The sequence below is a fragment of the Syngnathoides biaculeatus genome, chromosome 5, assembly GCF_019802595.1.
Source record: "Syngnathoides biaculeatus isolate LvHL_M chromosome 5, ASM1980259v1, whole genome shotgun sequence".
NCBI lineage: Eukaryota > Metazoa > Chordata > Actinopteri > Syngnathiformes > Syngnathidae > Syngnathoides > Syngnathoides biaculeatus.
This window is the reverse complement of record NC_084644.1, coordinates 32,066,684-32,074,521: the sequence shown is the minus strand read 5'-3', so window position 1 is coordinate 32,074,521 and position 7,838 is coordinate 32,066,684.

Here is a 7,838-nt window from a genome sequence, read left to right as displayed (position 1 = left end):
TGCATGGTTACCACGCAACCGGCAGACCATAATACTCACAGGGCCCAGTCTGCCCCCACCCCCCTACCGACGCGCGCGCGCGCTCACTCGCACGCGCGTGCACGTTACCACGCCAAGACGTGCGTGCTCAGGCCCACTGAGCCACCTCGTTGTCATGGCGATGCCCCCTCCCATGTGCGCCAGGCCAGACCATAATACTCCAAGCAAGCGTACATCCCATAATATACTACAGTTAAAAAAGACAAGGAAATGGGAGGGAGGACGTGGTCTCCAGAGGTAGGCCGAACCCCACGTTGAATGGGCATCCACCTGGGGTGACCAATCAAAGAATTTTTGGTTTGTCCCCCAAAAAAATGTCTCCACCACAAAACCGGACCCCGATAGAGGTGATGGGGTTCAAGTCCGTCTCGGGCACAATAAGGGGCAGCTCAAGTGCAGAAACCACACCCTGCCTTCGAGGTCTGCTCTAAGGGTGGGAAAGTGCATGAAAAAAAACAAAACCAAAAAAAAAAGCAGGGGAACATGAACTTTTTTGTCAGGGGTTCAAGGAGGAGCACAGAGGTGAGGAGGCCTGAATCGGAAAACGTCAGACGCAGCACGGTACGGCAGTGGTCAACACGTCGGCCTTACAGTTCTGGGGTTCAGAGTTCGAATTTCAGCCTTTGCTCTGTGGACTTTGCACGTTCTACCGATGCTTGCTGAGTAGTTTTCTCCGGGGACTCCCACATTCCAAAAACATGTGTTAGGTTGCTTGAAAACGACATTGTCCATGAGTGTGAATGCCTGTTTAGACTAGACTGTAAGTGCTAACGGTGTCACTAGGCCTTTTTTGTTGGGGGGGGGTAGGCAAAATTCTTTTGGGTCGGTCCCACCTCCCCACATGATTTGGTTGTTTTAAAGTTAGATATATATACACACACACATACATACATATGCACTATTTCATGGTTTTTGAATCTAGATGTGTTAAACAATGGACCTTTCCATTGGCGATCTTAAGCTCCGCCCCCTTAGCCATGTACCACAATCTTCCAAAATGGTGATTGAACAGAACCTGTTTGAAGTCGATTCTCTATTCCAGATAATATTGGGGTATGTTTTTTGCCAACTATTTCACGCAAGGATATGTACACGGAATTAAGATTTTGGACGGAGCAGGACGCAATGGTCAGAGTTGTACGTGCGCTCTTCCGCGAGCCTTAATCCATCGTAGACACTCCGTCAACTGTGTTTTAGGCTGAAATGAATCAACCAGGCCCCTTGTAACCTAGCAGGATATCTTTCATCAGAATTGTGCGTTCCCCGAATGCATCTGAAGACCATTTTCTTCGTAACATGAACTTTTCCAAGCGCATGCTACTGCCAACCAGTGTTACTTGTGGGACAACATGGCGGCAGGGGCGTGTCAAGCCAGGGGTTAAAACAATGCGGCTATCTGATTGGCTATTGTTGTACGAGTGATTGACAGGTCGGAAAGGTCCATTCAGGACAGAGCACTTTTTGTTTGAAGCCACCCACTTTTCAAGTGAGCAAAAGTATTGGAACATGTGACCGAGTTTGTAGTTGCTCAGGTGTTCCCTTTTAGATTGCCTGCTTAAACATTAGTGCTTGTTTTTGGCTTTGGGCTTCACCTGTGGAATCTGTATTTGCTGTTACGCAAACATGAAGACCGGAGAGCTGTCTATGGGAGGAAAAACAAATCATTTCGAAGCTGAAAGATGAGGGAAAAATCAGTCAGTTATTGCACATACAAATGAGCTTTGTCAATATAACAATTTGGAATGTCCCGAAAAAGAAACAAACTACTGGTGTACCGAGGACCAAACACGCTGCCAACACAACAAAGGACTTAATTGAGGGAAAAAGTGGAAGGTGTTAGACTGGAATTTCATTCACTGGACTTGAACTCAATAGAGCATGCGTTTTACCCCCTGAAGAGGATACTGAAGGGAGAATCCCCCAGACACAAGAAATGAAACAGGCTGCAGTAAAAGCCTAGAAAAGCATTTCCAATGAAGAGTGCAACACATCTAAATGTAAATAGCATGAAATAAAAGCTGGAATTCTGAGTTTGGTTTCTTGCTGGTCTGCTTGGCAGGAAACCTGCTTAAAAAGTCACCCTGATCGGATTGATTTCATCCATCCATCCATTCATCCACACATTTTTTGCCGCTTATCCTCACGAGGGTCGCGGGGAGCGCTGGAGCCTATCCCAGCTGTCAAAGGGCAGGAGGCGGGGTACACCCTGGACTAGTTGCCAGCCAATCGCAGGGCACATAGAGACAAACAGCCACACTCACAATCACACCTAGGGGCAATTTAGAGGCTCCAATTAATGTTGCATGTTTTTGGTATGTGGTAGGAAACCGAGTGCCCGGAGAAAACCCACGAAGGCTCGGGGAGAACATGCAAACTCCATACAGGCGGGTCCGGGATTGAACTCAGGACCTAAGAACTGTGAGGCCAATGCTTTACAGCTGGACCACTATTAAAAAACCACCTCAAAGGAAAATATGGTATTATGTCTGGCATTATATTTGGCAACAGATAAATCACCAATCACAATTACTTAAACTTCAAGAGTGTGATTGATTAAATTAAAATAATTCATCGAGGCGGCACGGTGGAGCAGCTGGAAAGCGTTGGCCTCACAGTTCTGAGTTCCCGGGTTCATTCCGGACACACCTGTGTGGAGTTTGCATGTTCTCCCTGTGCCTGCGTGGGTTTCATCCGGCCACTCTGGTTTCCTCCAACATTCCAAAAACATGCAGCATTATTTGGACACTCTAAATTGCCCCAAGGTGTGATTGTGAGTGCAGCTGTTTGTCACAATGTGCCCTGCGGTTGGCTGACAACCAGTTCAGTGTGTACCCCGCCTCCTGCCCGTTGACAGGTGGGATAGGATCCAGCACTCCCCGTGACACTAATGAGGATAAGCGGTGAAGAAAATGGATGGATGGATAATGCATCGATTGACAACCCTAATGTAGTACGTAGTCAGGTGCATTTGGGCAACGCAACTCCAGCTCCTGAGGTCACTCACTAGGTCGCACCTCTTAAATGCACACATCCAACACAAATACTACAGTACATCCATCCATCCATCCATTTTCTGAGCCGCTTGTCCTCACAAGGGTCACAGGAGTGCTGGAGCCTATCCCAGCTGTCATCGAGCAGGAGGCGGCGTACACCCTGAACTGGTTGCTTGGTAATCACAACAGTCGCACTCACAATCACACCTATGGTCAATTTGGAGTGTCTAATTAATGTTGCATGTTTCTGGGATGTGGGAGGAAACTGCACACAGGGGGGGAGGCGGTTATGAACTGGGTTCGTCAGAACTGTGAGGTCAACGCTTTACACCTGCACCACCGTGCCGCTGCCAATACTCTAGTAAGTAGAGTATTTACACTTTCTGAAACCACTTCTATCTAAAAATTCAGGTGTTTTTTTTTCTTGGCGCCTGGTGGAAATATATGGGATTTCACTTAATTATAAGAGTTGAAAATGACTTCAAGTATGAATAAATGGAGCTGCAGAACTGCATTGTAATTGTGTTGGACATGGGTTGATGGTCAACCACGATGGTGTTATCAGCGCCTATTGTGTGGACAGGATTCAAAGAGAGGAACCAAAAAGGACCTTGCGCCACGCCGCTGCCCTCCCATCATTTTGTACCGTAGACGCAGATCGCATAGCAACAAAGGCCGCATGCGACTCCCCATCCGCCTCCTCCTGGCATCTCAGCCTTCCTTCCGCATCTCACGCAAAAACCCCACGGCCCTCCTCCCTGCCACCACGGTGCTCTTCTCCCTGCCTAACAACACGGCCGCCATCCCATAATAGTCACCCAGCCCGTGTAGCTCTTTGTTGGCGTGAGCGCGCTCACGCACGACGCAGCGATCCGAGGATGCGTAGGTTGCAGGTGAAGGTAACTTGGAGAAGGAGGAAGCGAAGGGCCATTATGGATATTATTTGAATATTTTTTTTTTTTTTACAGTTTTATCATTTTGAACAATCACTTACAAAGCCCACAATGGTCAAGTTACGCGGCAATTGGAGGATCTGGTGCAATTTTATTATCTAGTTAGGTCATTGTGGATGCTGACTGACTTTTATTGAATGTTTGTTGGTTTATTCAAATAGATGACATTTTTTTCGACCATTAACAGGGAAATGCAAAATGCGGATCTCGCTCAGAATCCCTCGCTAGCCACTAGACCAGGGATTCTCAAAGTGTGATGTGTGAAAGAATCCCTGCCTAAGTACAGATCAGTAGTATTTAACCTTTAACATCCGTTTTCAGTTACATTTGCATTTACTAATCTTTAAGACCTCACTGTTTTTAAACATTTATTTAGGTACAATGATTATTTTAGTTTTATGTGCATCACAGCTCAATTAAGCGATTATTTAAGTACTGTTTTTTATTTTCCTGCATTTAAGCACTGTGTATAATGTTACACTGGCTTACCATTCTACTAAAGATATATGACCAGTTGATTTTTTTAACACGTTCTCATGTTATTTCAGAGAAAAGCTTTTTCTTGTTTCAGTCGCATGTACTGTGTATTTGGTGTATACAGTATAAGCATAAAAATGAAGAGCGATGCCATGCTTTCGGATGATGGATCTAGGTCAGCGGTGTCCAGACTTTTTTACCCCAAGATCTACTTTTGAAGCAGCACCCGATGAGCTACCGACGACATGGGGGGAGGGGGGTGGGGGATGATGATGATGCTCCCAAACCGTTTTAAGGTTAATGTTATGTTGCCTCCTATATTTAAAATACAGAATTAGCTTTTTGTGCACTGTATTGTCTGTGTTTTCATCCTGGATCAAGCTGTCCCAAGGTGGAATTTTAACATTACATACCATCTCATCCTGCACTTTCTACTTTGGCTTCGGACCAGACCAATCGTACTCGGAAAAGAGAAAATCTAGTCCAGTATAACCACTTTTTCTTTTATTATTCACATACTCCGACAGTCATTGCATCTTAAAACAACAGCATTTCTTTTTTAACTTTCTCCATTAATATCGAAAGTAAACATAAGCAGCATGTCTAGCTCGTCTTTGCTCTACGTTGCCCAGACTGTGTTGCTAACTAAAGCAGCGGTGGTCATTATAAAACATATTTATGGTCTGTGTAATTACTGTAATATTTGTAATTATGAGTGTATATCTTTAAGAGGTGGGGGGGTATAAGGTAAGCTAGGAAAAAATAAGAGTGTGGCGGAGCAGCGGTCGTTGTTAGAGAAATTTCCGTGAACAATTGCTCACGCACGCAGGTTAGAGGGAAGATTGGCTGACGTCTTTTTTTTTTTGGGCACGCTGTCCCGCGATCGACCAAGACTGACTCACGATCGACTGGTTGATCGTGATTGACGCATTGAGCCCCCCTGATCTAGGTGGAGGGAGATAGAGGGACAAGAGGAGAAGACTAAGAATGGAGCCTTGGGGGACTCCACACTTACATAGAATTGTGAAGAACACAGCAGCCTCAATATAGACACAAAAACATGTGTATGACCAGAACCAATTCCAGGTACGTTTTGGCCTCGTATGCAATTACTGTAAACTTTACTAGAGAAAAATAGTGCATCACTAGTAACAGCACTAGGCCCAATTTGTAGATGTGGCATGCACTAGTAGCCCAGTACCACTAGTAGGACCTTACTGGATAAACTTTAATTATGTAGTCCCACAATGGGTACATTTGCAAGAGTACACAAGTAGTTTTACTTCACTAGTAACATGCAGTTGTACAATTAGTTTACAGATATGTCATACAGTAGTTGTACAAATATTACAAGACACCACTCCACTAGCGTGTTCTATAAATTTTACCAGGATGGTGAATTTTAGTGCTGACAAGAGAGTACTAGTACATGGACATTAAGATGGATATCAAGGAAATGGAATGAATGCTCCAACGGCTTTTCATGCCATCGTCCGTATCCTCTTTAGACCTCGCATTCGAGCTACAGTCAGTCAGCACCTCCTTGATAAAAATGTCTTCAAAACGTGGGGGCCTGATCAAGATGTAAAAAAGAAAAAGAGAGAGGGCGCAAGTTATTTACGAGAGGAGGGTGAAGGAAGGTGACCAGCATAACAGAGGCGCCGGACGTGACAGCGGGCCGCTCATCACCATGGCGTTGCTGTGGGCGACTGCGGAAGAAGACGTCACTGGGAGAACGAGGGGAGGGGGGACACAAAGGAGGAATATGACATGAGCAGAGTGGAAAAAAAAAAGGAGGCAAGGGGCTGGGCATCAAGAGATCTGTCCTGGTAGCTACCAGCAGGAGGAGAGGGGGTAGATTTACGCAGGAAGCGGGTGTCACGGGGTTCACGGTGATGGGCCGCCGGTGTGAGGACTAGTGTGGCGACGTCTGCAAATGCTTGATGGCGGCGGCGCACCGACTGATTCAACAAATGAGCCCTGAGCCCCTCCAAGTCGTAAATAAGAGCTGTCGAGCCGGGACAGGGGTGTAGCTCAGAGCCGTTTTTCGCTTTGTTGGCGTGTCAGGGAAAGTGGAGGCGGGTGGGGGTTGGGGGAGTCTACACTTCATAAATCCATAAAATCATGGTTTTTAAACTGTCTCTGTCAAAATTCACGAAATATTGATAGGAGAAGAGACTTACTACAGAAGGAGGGACGACTACATTTGCAACCCAAGTTTTGGTCTTTGTTGCATGAAAGTGTATTCATTTGTTCCCAACATTTTATTCTTTTCATTTCTTAGTGTTTCTCTTGGTTGCACTGCTTGTAGAATGTGTGGAGTGTATTTTTTCGTTTATTTGAACCAATCAGATTTCAGCCTCTATGTGTTGCCATGTCAATCTATTCCGCCTAGGCCACGGTGTTCACGATCTGTTCTGGCCCACATACCTTCAACAGTATTAGCAGATTGGATTGTTTATGTTTTTGTGATTTTATTAAATCACTTCAACAGCTCCAGATTGTTATTTATTCATTGTGCGAGATTTACTTTCACATTTGCCTAAACAGTTAAAAGTACTTCCACCTCGATCCTGTGAATGGCAAGGGGACAGTGACATAGCACCCGTGGCAACTTAAAATCTACAATATCTGATTTTTAACACAAGATGTCACCACAGAGCCAACAAAGTTGATAATATCCATCCATCCATCCATCCATCTATTTTCTTTGCTGCTTATCCTCACAAGGGTCGAGGGGAGTGCTGTAGCCTATCCCAGCTGTCAACAGGTAGGAGGTGGGGACACCCTGAACTGGTTGCCAGCCAATTGCAGGGCACATTGAGACAAACAGTCGCACTCACCATCACACCTAGGGGCAATTTAGAGTGTTCAATTAATGCTGCATGTTTTGGGGATGTGGGAGGAAATCGCAGTCCCCCGGAGAAAACCCACGCAGGCACGGCGACAACATGCAAACTCCACACAGGGGGGCCCGGTTGTGAACCCGGTTCCTCAGAACTGTGAGGCCAAGGCTTTACCAGCTGTTCCACCCTGCCGCCCTGATAATAAGCAATTAAGCAATATAGTACATTCAATTTTGTGACTATTGTTTCACGAAATGATTAATCCATGATTGTACCCCAACCCTTGTAATCACACATGCAGAAAATGACTACAGCACAATTCTATAAAACAAAAAGTTAAGTCATAGTATTTAATTGTACACTCACTGGGTAAAGTTGTTAGAATTAGCTCAAATTAACTCATTTTACACCACTGCAGACCAAAATAATAAACTCTTAATAATAAGTTATTTTTCTAGGCAAGGTATGAATTTTATCGAATGGGGTTGTGAATCATAGTACACAATTGTTTTACCTTTTTATTTACATAT